The 12,578-nt window shown below is 41.0% G+C and overlaps 1 protein-coding gene across 2 annotated transcripts in view; it reads right to left on the bottom strand.

The window, feature by feature from the left end:
- Positions 1 to 12,578, bottom strand: part of adora2b (adenosine A2b receptor) — a 28,018-nt gene that overhangs the window by 5,411 nt on the left and 10,029 nt on the right. The window lies entirely within an intron of this gene.

The raw sequence follows: 12,578 nt of genomic DNA, 5'->3' as shown, positions 1-12,578 counted from the left end.
ATGATCTCACAAAACACATTTTTATCCATAACTCACAATATCCCAAAAGGTCAGAGTCACAGTGAGCTCATATGGTCTCTGATCAATATTCAGCGTCATATTCAGGAGCGGAGATTGTCTCTGTAGCTTTAAGTTAGTCTGGGCTTGAACTGTTTCTGAACATGCATCCTATTTTACAGTTTTCAGATTATTTGATGAAGCAATTAACGAAAGGAAAACAGACAGAACTGTTATCTGAGGGGTTGTTGATTTTTTTTTTTTTTTTTTTGCAAAACCTTACAAATAAAATGAATTGTTTGCTTATTTTTTTGGCACAGATCTACTACTAAATGTAACTCGTATTTTCATATTTAAAACAACCTCAGATGAAAACGATACATATCCTATCTTTCTATCAAAAACTGAACCAAAGTTAGCAGGAAATAAGTCTGCAGGTACTGCTTATCAATTAAATCAACTCTGCAGGCTTTCACTTCATTTTCCTAAAAACACTGGCTCAGTTTGACGCCTTCTTAACCACAGACACAATGTGTCTGCGTCAACTATGAACGCCTCTGCACACCGAAGGCTTCCTACATTCAAAGTTGAGGCTATTGTGGCCTTCAGCAAAAAGCAGCTTTCCTCATAGAGGTGAAACCGGTATGCCGGTGCAGACTTTTATAAAGTACAGCTTATAAAAAAATAGCTATGCAGATTTATTGATATTCAGTTAAATGATTGTGGGAGTTTTGCACTGTAGGGCAACACTTTCAATAAAAATAGACAGTTTTCGCATTGTGGATTTTTAGAAGAACCTCTGCCCTCCGAGAAAAATAATAAATACCGGTAGATAAAAATACACTGACAAATTCCTCTGACTAGATCTGGAAAATCAGCTGACCATGAGTCTGCCACGATCGTTTCCAGAAATGTATCCTCATCATCTGCTGCACAAATGACAGTCTGCTGAAAACTGCAGATTTACGGCTTTGTGGACTTAAGGCGGACTGACAAGCATGAGACAAGGCAGGTTGACACAAGCAGCAGTGTTTGCCAGGGGAAAAGTTGTTTAAATAGGAAAATAGCCACACAAAAAAAACTAACCCCAAACTTAATAGCATCAGCCCAGGTTTCTGCCGCAGGTAAGGGAATGAAATGCTAACTTCATAATCTGGAGAACCCTTAAAGCTAAACTGGATGATGCAGTTCAATTAATAAGCAGAATATCAAATACTAAATGGGGAACGGATTCAAATGTGATCATTGCAGCAGAGCAGGTAGCTGCAGCTGAAATGTTGCATACAGTTGTGGTCAAAAGTGTACCTACACTTGTAAAAAATCATAATGTTATGGCTGTCTTGAGTCTTCAATAAGTTCTACAACTCTTATTTTTCTGTGATAGAGTGATTGGAACACGTACATGTTTGTCACAAAAAACAATGTAACCAAATCTGCAGGGTCAAAAATATACATACAGCAACATTAGTATTTGGTTACATGTCCCTTGGCCATTTTCACGGCAACTAGGCGCTTTTGGTAGCCATCCACAAGGTCCTGGCAAGCTTCAGGTCGAATGTTTGACCACTCTTCTTGACAGAATTGGTGCAGTTCAGCTAAATGTGATGGTTTTCTTGCATGAACCTGTTTCTTTAGCACTGTCCACATGTTCTCAATGGGGTTTAAGTCAGGACTTTGGGAAGGCCATTCTAAAACCTTAATTCTAGCCTGGTTTAGCCATTCCTTTACCACTTTTGATGTGTGTTTTGGGTCATTGTCTTGTTGGAACACCCAACTGCGCCCAAGACCCAACCTTCGGGCTGATGGTTTTAAGTTTTCCTGCAGAATTTGGAGGTAATCCTCCTTCTTCATTATCCCATTTACTTTCTGCAAAGAACCAGTTCCACTGGCAGCAAAACATCCCCAGAGCATAATACTACCACCGCCATGCTTGACAGTAGGCATGGTGTTCCTGGGATTAAAGGCCTCACCTTTTCTCCTCCAAACATATTGCTGGGTGTTGTGGCCAAACAGCTCAATTTTTGTTTCGTCTGACCAGAGAACTTTCCTCCAGAAGGTTTTATCTTTGTCCATGTGATCAGCAGCAAACTTCAGCCGAGTCTTAAGGTGCCTTTTCTGGAGCAAGGGCTTCTTTCTTGCACGGCAGCCTCTCAGTCCATGCCGATGTAAAACACGCTTGACTATGGAGACTGACACCTGTGTTCCATCAGCTTCCAAATCCTTGCAGACCTGCTTCTTGGTGATTCTTGGTTGACTCTTGACCATCCTGACCAATCTCCTCTCGGCAGCATGTGATAGCTTGCGTTTTCTTCCTGATCGTGGCAGTGACACAACTGTTCCATGCACTTTATACTTGCGTATAATTGTCTGCACAGTTGCTCTTGGGACCTGTAGCTGCTTTGAAATGGCTCCAAGTGACTTCCCTGACTTGTTCAAGTCAATAATTCGCTTTTTCAGATCCACACTGAGTTCCTTTGACTTTCCCATTGTAGCTTTTGTAGCTGAGTCTAATCACTGGGTCAAATGAGCCCTATTTAAATGGGCTCATGAGAAGTCAACAGCTGTAGTCAATCAGAATCACTTAGAAGAAGTGAAGAGGCCATGACATGAAGCTAATTTGATTGACACAACTCGCTACATCACCAAAGTTGACAAATTTTGTTGCTGTATGTATATTTTTGACCCAGCAGATTTGGTGACATTTTCAGCAGACCCATAATAAATTTATGAAAGAACCAAATTTTATGACTGTTTTTTGTGACAAACATGTATGTGTTCCGATCACTCTATCACAGAAAAATAAGAGTTGTAGAACTTATTGAAGACTCAAGACAGCCATAACATTATGATTTTTTACAAGTGTAGGTACACTTTTGACCACAACTGTAAGAGGAAAAAAGTGGGAATAAGTGACGGACAGCTGTATGAAACTATAAATAGTGTAATGGATTCTCAGAACATGCTGTTATTTTCCATAAGGTATTTTTGTTCTCCACAGAAGCATTAGAGTCTACCTGCAGCCCTTGATGCTTCGCTTCCTCCTGGCTGAAACTGAAAGCATAAATCTGATGTTGCAGCATCAAAAAGTGCATTTCACATCTTGTTTATTTTTCCACATCTAAAGATGAGCAAGTCTGGCTCATGGGACGGTTTGTGGTCAGGTTGCAGCTCACCTAAACGGAAAACTGGCAATGAAATAAGCTGGAAGCAGATTTTTTTTTTACAGGATTATTATGCTGAATCTGCTCTACAAAGTTCCTCTAAGGTGTTTTTATAACAATATTACACATTTAAAAAAGAGCTCTTGAACTGAGTGTGTTTTCCCAAATAAAAAGATGCAGAGGTATAACTTGTCTGCCTGTAGGGAAGACAGGGTGAGTCATTTTGGGTTTGTGTCCTGATCGTCCCCATCATGTGAAGCTCGCTGGAAGCCTAACAAGCATTTTCCTCAAAGTGATTCAAAGGCACAGCCGCACGCTAATGACTCATACTGCTGCTCACAGGCACACACTTGTAACACAGGGGTCAGTCTGAGCTGGAGGTGTCAAATGTAATGTGTCTGAGTGTAAGTGCTGCACAGCGGCTCGGTGAATAAAGGAGAACACGGCGCTTTTCTTAGCGGACACTGAGGAAGCTTCTGAAAGGGTCGGGTATTGTGATTGCTGTGTGTTTACAGACAACAGAGCAGACATATTATATTAATGTGGCACATGCAGCTCAGAATATGTAGCAATTACAGGCCGTGCTGGAAAATTGGCGGGTGTTGCATATCTTAATAATGATAATATAAAAGGTGGTTTTAAAAGTTAACTGTATAAAGCATGATCTGACAGAGTCAGCCACAGCCTGTGGTAGGAGGTTTCTTCGTTCCTGATGAGAGCAGACGTCCATGATCCTGCTAGTCTGAGCAAATCTATATAACAACGCTCACATCCCAGAAAAAAAAAAACAGTCTTCGAATGTCACATCCTCACTGAGGTATAGGAGAGAAGAAAGTGTTTTTGAAAAAAATGAAGATTTTACTCCATCCTCATATTTTTTTTCCTCCAATGATGCTGAGGGACATCATGGAAAACATACTGCAATCAGTCACAACCCTTAAACATTTTCCCATTTTTAAATTGCAGCCAGACAGACTTGTGTGTTTTACTGGGGTAGAAAGCAAGCGTAAAGTGGTGCATGATTAGAAAACCAAATGAAAACAAAATAAATAGGTGTTGCCTTTAATGGTGTTGAGGTAACATGTTTTGCAGATTACAGCTGCAAGTCTTTTGTGGTAAACTGCTGCCAGGTTTGTTCATCTAAAGTGTGAAACGCTCTAGACATTTTTACTTTAACATGCTGCTGGATTTACATTTAGTTTTTTCTTTAGGAGGTGAAACGTGCACATTTCATTCAAAGTTTCCTAGCATTGGACCTAATCATCCCTGACCATTTTCACTGTCCCTGCTGAAACAAAAAAGATCCTATAGCATGAATCAGTGCAGGGATGCTGCATTAAGGTCCTTCACATGATGTATGCTAGATAGGGAGTTTAATTATAGTCTGATGTGATTGGAGCACCTTCCCTGCATGTAATAGTTGTGTCCCTTACATGGCAAACTCATAACTAGACTTTTTGCAGCTTCCTTTCAGCCAGTTTTTCCTTTTAAGTCACTTTTTAAACAGCAAACCCTTGTCCCGTAAACAAATACTCCCACCTAAGCTCTGAATCTCTGCAGCCGCTCTGCTCGTCCGGTGCAGTTTAAGTGGACGGCCAAGTCCGGGAAGGTTTGCAGTTCTTAGAGGAACCTATGATGCCTTCACAGACCTGCTGGAACTATACTGAGATTCTACACATGATGGGCTGGATTTTATTTATGGGTATCAGAAAAAAGACTTAAAAGAAAGTTTTGGTTTTGGTAAAACTTTAAAGAACTATGAATCATTTTCCCTTCACGTGACAATTATTTTACTTTTGCGTTTAAATCCTAATAAAATGAGCTGAGAGTTTTGGTTGTAATGTATTTACTTCATGTTCTCTAAACCAGCGGTCCTTCAGTGTCTTCTGAAAACAGAACAACTCACCAGAGGCCTAAATTTGACATTTTATTTGTGTCTCTTGCTCTACTTTTATAATCCTTTATTGAGCATTTTATTACAATAATCATATAATTATAGAGATTTCAAAATGATAAAAGAAAGCTAGCAATTAAAATAAACAGTAAAAATATGTTTGTAATGTATGAAGTCCCAGTTCAAAGGTCAGTATTGGCAGTCCTTCCTCTGACTCCGTAGCCACGCAGTAGCCCTCTGCCCTGCTCTTTAGCGATGGATGGATGAATATGGTGGTAAATGAACAACAGTTTTCCTTCTGCAGAGCTGGGGTAATTAAATCTGGGATTCATGGCAGAAAACCTGTGCTTCTGTTTCACAGATAACTTGATAGTAAAACAAAAGCCAGGTTACCATAACAGCAGAAATTATTTTTTAATCGGGATCCCGTTCTGCCCCTGCTTTATCATAATTCTAACAGTTACTGGTTTATGAGTGTATGTGGGAGCCCCGCCTCTGTCCTGTGACCCCTGCTGGGGGCCCGGCGGCTCGCCCCAGGGGCCATGAATAATACAACAACGCTGGTCAAAGCGACCAGGAATCCAAGGAGCTCATCAGGACCTGCGATCTTCCTTCATTACCACAACATCCTGCTGTTGGTCTCCATCAATCTGCTCTTCTTTTTAATCACAGAGCACAACAGAGCGTACAGGATCCGTCTCCCAAAGGGCCAATGTCCTGCCCTCCCCACTCCCTGCTTTTCATCCATGGAGACAGCGAGCAAACCGGTGCCTGAACGGATTAGTCCTGGCATGATGACAGCACGCTGGCATCTATCTGCTTTCTTCTCCAAACTCCGCTGAGCTTCCGCCCCCCAGGGGCCACTGACCTGTGCTATACCACACACAAACACGGCCCCAACATCCGCTTTGGTGTCCAGCTGTGTCCACAGCAAACTGTCCGACGGGTGACGGCCACGTTCATCCCTTTGTGTGCAAACTGACCTGCTCAGCCTTTCGATCAATTCAACTCTATTTAGTTTGTTTCTGCAAACTAACTAAAAACTAACTAAAACGGAGGGTTGAGAAGAAACATGCAAGATATTTACAGGGGTGAAACTCCTCTTCCTGGCAACACAAGCAATAGAAATAATCCCTAATTATAAGAAAAGCTGTTATTTCTTTAAGAAAACTCCAAATTTAACTTACTGTCCAGGTTTTATTCAGAGTATATAAAGTGATTGGTTCACCATAGTAATGGTGAGATGAGAGAACAACAAGTAACATCTTCCCAACTCCTAGTAAATATTACAATACAATCCAATAATAATAGAGAACAGATTATTACTAAAACTCAGCTAATCAGTATAAAGTCATTTCATGAGATCTAGATCAGCAGAAAGACCAGAATTGTCATCAACTACATGGATTACCTCCATATGCTGCTGTGCATTGCTGGTCAGCTGGCTGAGGGAAGCAAACCAACTAGGAACACATGATGTTATGTGAGCCGATGTGAGCTGTGGAACTAAAAGTGAGATATCGTCCATTCCACTGATATAAAAGGCACAGTGTGTTGTTAATCATTTCTCAAACACAACCAAAGGATGCTTGAGTCTGTCTCAAGAGGGAAGCTGAAGTAAAAAAATGCCAGAGTGGAAGTTTTTCAGTTTCAGAAACAGGAAGGAGAAAACCAGTAACTGTGAGGAGGTCTACTGAAAAAATTATCGCTATCTGTTAAAGTGTAAAGTATTAGCGTATTGCAGCTGCATTAAGATAAAAAAAAATAGATATTATAATAGGCTGACATCAAAATATTGATTCTATTCAATTCACAAGACTGTGATCAATACAGTGATACACAATAGAGCAATTTAACATCATTAACGTCTAAAGTTTATTCCTGTTAAAAGGAGTTTTTCCTCTCCACTGTCGCTACAAGCATGCTTAGTGTGAGGGATTGTATTTGAGTCAATAAGTCAATACAATCAACTGGTTTTCCTTAGATAGTAAACTTTGAATACATTTGACTGTATGATCTGGTTGAACTATAAAGTGCCTTGAGATGACTTGTGTTGTGAATTTGGCGCTATAGAAATAAACTGAACTGAATTAAAACAACCCAGAAAAAAAAAACATAATAATTAAAATAGATCACAAGGTACAGCTGGAGCTGGAGAGTCAGAAAGAAGATATAAACCAACTTTACTTCAATGTAATGAAATCATTATAATCATTTTATCAATATATCAACACATATTGATGAGTTGTAACACATAATAACTATAATAAATATAACTGTTCTGAAATCATTACTGAGGATCAGTCTCATAAAAAAAGGCAAAATAGTAAAACACAATAAATCCTTGAAAAGAACGTATAAAAAATGCTAGTTTTACATCTGTAAAAATCAATACGTTGTGTTCTTTCAGCAGCAGAGGGAGTAAACTCATTTTTATTGTATATAAGCATTGATTTTTGAGCAAATATCATTGTTTTAAAGCTTTCTAAAGTACCTTACTTAACAGCTGAGTTACAGACAGAGTTGATGAAGAAGGCGTCCCACTGGCTCATCTCAGATTAACAGCTGTATTCTCGGAAACCAAATAATCTGGATTTATTTTTTAATAAAAACACCAAGAAAGACTTTCACTTTTTATAAGATCGTAATGTAAAACCATAACTCAATCTCTATCTGAAGAGTATTAAAGGAATAGTACACCCAAAACATGATTAGCCTTCATTTTCTACTCACCCCCATGCTGAACAACACTCTGGAGTACTTTTTTGATATCTCAAATGCATCTGGAGATCTGGGAGGCTTCTTGCTGTCTGCTGACACTCAAATAATGGAGGTCTATGGTGCCCGAGGCAGAAAGGTCCATAAAAGTCCACAAAAAATGTGTCAATATTCCTCCATACTGCTCGTCCAATGTATTGCAAGTGTCCTGAGTTGGTAGCGTCCATAATTTACTCGAAACTAAGTCATTTAGAATGAGCATAAACAGTAGTGTATAGGATTTCCTAAAAGCGCGCGCCTGCGAGTTCACGAGCCTACGGAAACCGCGGCAGACCAAACTAGATGAAAGTGCGCATTCAGCGTCTGCTCTGCCGATAATGCAAGCGTAGAAGAAGAAATGTGCTGTTTACCTGTGCAAAGAAAGAAACAACGAAAGAAAAATGTCTGAGGACTTCAGTGTTGAGGAAGAGCATGAGTTCTTTGCCGAGCTGAATGCGCACTTTTATCTGGTTTGGTCTGCCGCGGTTTCCGTAGGCCCGTAAACTCGCAGGCGCGCGCTTTTAGGAAATCCTATACACTACTGTTTATGCTCTAAAAACATTCTAAATGACTTCGTTTCGAATAAATTATGGACGCTACCCACTCAGGACACTTGGAATACATTGGACGAGCAGTATGGAGGAATATTGACACGTTTTTTGTGGACTTTTATGGACCTTTCTGCCTCGGGCACCATAGACCTCCATTATTTGAATGTCAGCAGACAGCAAGAAGCCTCCCAGATCTCCAGATGCATTTGAGATATCAAAAAAGTACTCCAGAGTGTTGTTCAGCATGGGGGTGAGTAGAAAATGAAGGCTAATCATGTTTTGGGTGTAATATTCCTTTAAGACACAAGGTAGACATTTTAAAATGGTGAGTTGTTGAGAAGAGAAAGTTGGATTATAATGCATATACTTAAATGTCATTGGTTAGTGACTTATTAAGAGGTTTCACTGTAGTTAAAGCTTCAAAGAATGTCCTTCATGCGTTCTGCTGTGGGGCTCCCCCATCACGGTGAGGATGACTGTGCCGATGCAGCCCGTGGAGGTAGACCTCGTCATTGAGGTTAAAATAAAACCATCTGCTAATTCTGAGAGTGATTCATTGTCATGTACGTTATGACAAATTCAATATAAAAAAAAAAACAGAATTTCCTCCCAGCATTAGAAAAATTAAAACTGTGATATTGTTCCAACCACATTTCGGATTTTTAAAAATGTTCCTTTGCTCTAAACCTGCAGCATGTAGATGTTTTACTCCAGGGCTTCATTGTTTTCATGACCTTGAATGCTTGCTTGTCCAGAGTCCATTGTCAAAGGGCTTTACTGTTACTGCTGCATGGAAAGTTCTCACTTCTACTCACATGCATGGACCTGCATGCCAACTACAACTCTGTCTCTTACTTCTTTTGGGCAGCAAACTCACAATGAGCTTACTTTATAACCCTATAGAGCTGGGGTGTTTTTGAATAAACACAATGAATTGTTCAGCTCTGGTTTAAACATCTAAAGTTTAGAGCCTCTGTAACTGGAAAACAGTGTTTAATTAAAATACAATAATGTTACGAATGCAAATGCTATTTTTCAAGTTTACCCATTGTAATTGTCATCATAGATGAATGTTCATTGAGAGACCTAATCTAAAAAAAATGAATCCAGAAATAACAATATATGATTTTCTAACAATTTATTTGTATGAGCTGCAAATAAGTATTTGAACACCTGAGAAAATCTCAGCTTCCACCCATCTTCAATGCTCTAACTGAGGGAAAGAGGGTTGTCTAGCAATACATGGCCCCCGGCCATCCTCTCCTTAATACAGTGCAGTCGCTTTGTCCCATGTGCAGAAAAACTACCTCAAAGCATGATGCTACCACCCCCATGCTTCACAGTAGGGATGGTGTTCTTTGGAGAAGGAATAATGATGAGTACCATCCAAACACGGTTAGTGGAATTATGACCAAAAAGTTCTATTTTGGTCTCATCTGACCACATGACTTCCTCCTATGACTCTTATGGATTATACAGGCCTTGACATGTGCTGGTTTAAGCAGGGGAAACTTTGCCATTCAGCCACAGGTCGCATTTGAAAAGATCAGATTTGTATCAAATTCAGGACCACATAGCTAAGCGTCCTGGGTCGCATTGGAAAAAATTGGATCTGTGCTGTTCAGACTGCCATGAAAAGATCAGATCCAGGTCGCATATGGGCAAAAAAAATCGAATTTGGGTCACTTCAGGCTGCATTGTGAACGTATCCTTAGTGTAATACCAACAGTAACCATGGAAACGGTGGTCCCAGCTCTTTTCAGGTCATCGACCAGCTCCTCCCGTGTAGTTCTGGGCTGATTTCTCACCTTTCTTAGGATCATTGAGCCCCAGTCTGAGAGAGATTGACAGTCAGGTTTAGCTGCTTCCATTTTCCAGTGATTGCTCCATCAGTGGACCTTTTTTCACAAAACTGCCTGGCAATTTCCCCGTAGCCATTTCCAGCCTTGTGGAGGTGCACAAATTTGTCTCTAGTGTCTTTGGAAAACTCTTTGCTGTTGGCCTTGTTAGGAGTTGGGTTTTACTGATTTTGTGGGGGGACAGGTGTCTTTATGCAGTTAATGACCTCAAACAGGTGCATCTAATTTAAATGGAGTGGAGGTGGACATTTTGAAGGCAGACTAACAGGTCTTTTAGGGTCAGAATTCTAGCTGTTAGACAAGTGTTCAAATACTTGTTTGCAGATGTATCATACAAATAAATATCCATCCATCCATTATCTTACACGCTTGTCCCAATTGGGGGTCGCGAGGGGTGCTGGTGCCTATCTCCAGCAGTCAATGGGCGAGAGGCGGGGTACACCCTGGACAGGTTGCCAGTCCATCGCAGGGCAACACAGAGACACACAGGACAAACAACCATTCACACACACACTCACACCTAAGGACAATTTAGAGAAGCCAATTAACCTAACAGTCATGTTTTTTGGACCGTGGGAGGAAGCCGGAGTACCCGGAGAGAACCCACGCATGCCCAGGGAGAACATGCAAACTCCATGCAGAAAGACCCTGGGCCAGGAATTGAACCCAGAACCTTCTTGCTGCAAGGCAGCAGTGCCAACCACTGCGCCACTGAGCAGCCATATACAAATAAATAGTTTTTGAAAAATCATATAATCCAAATGAAGCTAACGCATTACATAGATTACAGGCAGTACTTGACGACCGAATAAAAACCTGGACGACTCTTAACTTTCTGCTCCTGAATGCAGACAAAACAGAAGTTTTAGTCTTTGGACCGGAGTCTGAAAAAGAAGCTGATTAGTCAGTCTCTTCATTTGGATGGGATTAAACTGATCTTGGACCTGTCATTTAAATCCCATATCAAAGAGGTTTCTAGAATTTCCTTCTTTCATCTGCGGAATATTGCAAAAATTAGAAATATCTTGCCCAGGGGTGATGCTGAGAAACTACCTATCCTGGCTTCTCTTCATTGGCTTCCTGTTAAATCCAGAATAGAATTTAAAATCCTCGTCTCTCTTATAAAGCCTTAAATGGCCAAGCTCCATCTTATATCAGAGATCTGATTGTTACTTATGTTCCTAGCAGAGCACTTTGCTCTCAATCTGCAGGTTTACTAGTGGTTCCTAGAATGGGAGGCAGATCTTTTAGTTATCAGGCTCCTCTCCTGTGGAACCAACTACCAGTTTTAGTCCGTGAGGCAGACACCCTGTCTACTTTTAAGGGTAGGCTTAAAACTTTCCTTTGTGATAAAGCTTATAGTTAGAGTGGCTCAGGTTATCCTGAGCTATCTTTATAGTTATGCTGCTATAGGCTTAGACTGCTGGAGGACATAGGGACCCCTATTTCAGCATTCTGCTTCATTCTGTCTCTATTCTCCCACAATGCAGAATCTGTTAGTTCAATCTCTAACGTTATGCTCTCTCTGCTTTTTCTCATTGCAGCTTCATCTGGTCTTTTGCTGTTTGGCTGTGACTCCATCCTGGAGAGAAATATCAGCTATGCTGCTGCCATCAACATCTTTGTTTATAGATGTTGGAGATCGGCCTGTTTTTCAGTGTGACTGGCTGGATGTGCTCTCTTCATCCTCTGACATGGGAGCTGCTCAGAGCTCGTCTGCCTGGCTGAGTGTTTCCTGGACGGGGCCGCCTTTTATAGCTGCTTTTTGTATCTCTGCTTCTGTCTCCTTGAACCCCAGTCAGCCTCAGCAGATGGCCGCTCACACTGAGCCAGGTTCTGCTGGAGGTTCCTTCCTGTTAAAAGGGAGTTGTTCCTCTCCACTGTCACAACAAGAATGCCTAAGGCTGGTTTATACTCAGAAACCAGGTGTGTTGCAGAGAACTAAAATATGCCCCCGCCCCTTCCACAGACACTCTGGGGCACCTCTCAAAAATTGTAGGTGACCGCAGACAGTGCAGCAGACAGGAAGCCTCTGAATGATCAAATCTACATCCGCTCTACACTATGCGTATTTCCTCTTTGGTACCTTACCGGCTTCTTTTGTTTTTGTGACCTCCATTGACGGACCAGCTAGAAGAGCGAGGTGCACAAGAACACCCTTTTTCCACCTGGATCCCTGCTCTTTTTTTGCCCTCATGTCACTCCCTTGTTGCACAAACTTGCCCCTTGCATTTTTTCACTTCCTCACCGCAGCTAGTTCATGATTGTCCCTCTTGCCTCGTGGCATTGAAAACTTTGAATCAATTTGACTGTACGATCTGGTGAACTGTAAAGTTCCTTAAGATGACATGTGTTGTGA

This window comes from Cyprinodon tularosa, unplaced genomic scaffold, assembly GCF_016077235.1.
Source record: "Cyprinodon tularosa strain WSP-4 unplaced genomic scaffold, ASM1607723v1 ctg392, whole genome shotgun sequence".
Lineage (NCBI taxonomy): Eukaryota > Metazoa > Chordata > Actinopteri > Cyprinodontiformes > Cyprinodontidae > Cyprinodon > Cyprinodon tularosa.
This window is presented reverse-complemented; position numbering and strand designations above follow the sequence as displayed.